Here is a 1,613-nt window from a genome sequence, read left to right on the forward strand (position 1 = left end):
AGAGAGAGAGAGAGTGACAGCGGATGTAGACAATTCAAGATAAACTGCGGTTGACCGGGCTCTATATATACGTGCACCGGGTCATGGCGACGGCGTCAAATACCAAAAGAGCTTATCGAGCTCTACCCACGTCCCAGCTGAACGATGTAACAAAGGCTTCCTTCATCGCCTCGCCGGCTGAGCAGTCTCGAGCTCACCACATGACCCTGTCCCCTGCTGGTTGTCCTCCGGCCGCACCCCTGGATAACGTCAACTCTAAGCTTAAATGAAGAGGGCGTATTCCGAAAACGCCACAACACGAGCAAATGCGCAAAGACGCTCGGCGCTGGTTGGCAAATGAGGGCCTGTATCGGCCGGCGCTCGCTGGGCTGTGTGTAAGTAAGCCAGCGGGGGGGGGGGGATGGGACTCTGTACGTACCGCCACATCTGCGTGACCTGCCCTATCGAGCATGGCGCGCGCGCATCTCGGAAAGGAGTGCGTGCGGGTAACAGGGGGGAGGAGAAGAAGAGAAGAAGACATTGGCCGTTGCGTCGGTCCGTCCGAGATTCTACAGCGTTGTGTTGCTGGCTTGCTACTGCTAGCCCCTCCCGTATCGGCCGCGCCTCGTTCGGATCAGTAATTAACTAACTAATAACGGGTTGGGGGCAACGCCCGGCTTTTTTTTCCCTTTTCCCCCCTCTTCCTTGTGTAGCGCCGACGGTCTTGGCTGTACGAGCTCAGCTTCCTAACCTGGGCAAATGGGAAATTTTTAAACTTTTGCCCGCACAATGGCGGGGGGGGGGGGAGATATGGGGGAACAAAGGTTTTTCTGCAGTCTATAGTAAAAAAGGAACATGAGAGCTATAGGGAGACGGGAGGGGGCTTGGCTGAAAAGGTACCTTCTTCATCGAGGCCGTGTGCCGAAAGAGGATCAACTTTTTTTCTTTAAAAAAAAAAGAAGAAAAGATAAAGATATTGTAATCAAGCTACCAGAACTATGCAAGTGTAGCGACGCGAGCTCCTAGCATCAGAGAAATTACAACACGTCTCTATTACATAGTAAGAAGGTTTGACAGAAAACGGCAACAGCATGATCCGGGCTCCTACAGCCAAACGTAGAAGAAAGATTAGTCAACGCCGGCTATTATGGTCTGGTTTGGGGGCTCAAGACAAGCAGGTTTGCCTATGTTCAAGCAGAAGAGAGTTTCTTTTAGTACACGCTAGATACCTAAGCGCCAATACCAGTACCATCCGGATGGGATTACGTTTACAAACTATACGAGGGGTCCAACATGTCATGGCCTCCTTGTCCAGTAGATCTCGGATAGTGGACTTTTGACCGTAAGGATCGGCATCTCGTGGGCGACTGGTCAGTGGTCACCGAGTCCGATAGTTACCGCCTGCAGGGAAAACGGTTTGCCTCCTTCCACATTAAGCCAGCCTAAAATTAAGGTTCTTTTCTTGCTCGTGCTCGTTCGTGTAAAGATGAAGCATGAATCGGACGACACTTTTTGTTGATTTTCAAGTCTAATTCTTTGGTGGACCCTTGTTATCGGGAACAAGTGCTCGATGCATTGACAATTAGTTGACGAACAGCCGCCCACCACAGCCTTCCCCCCCCCCCCCCCCCGAC

The sequence above is a fragment of the Beauveria bassiana genome (assembly GCF_000280675.1).
Source record: "Beauveria bassiana ARSEF 2860 unplaced genomic scaffold BBA_S00005, whole genome shotgun sequence".
NCBI classification, from domain to species: Eukaryota; Fungi; Ascomycota; class Sordariomycetes; order Hypocreales; family Cordycipitaceae; genus Beauveria; species Beauveria bassiana.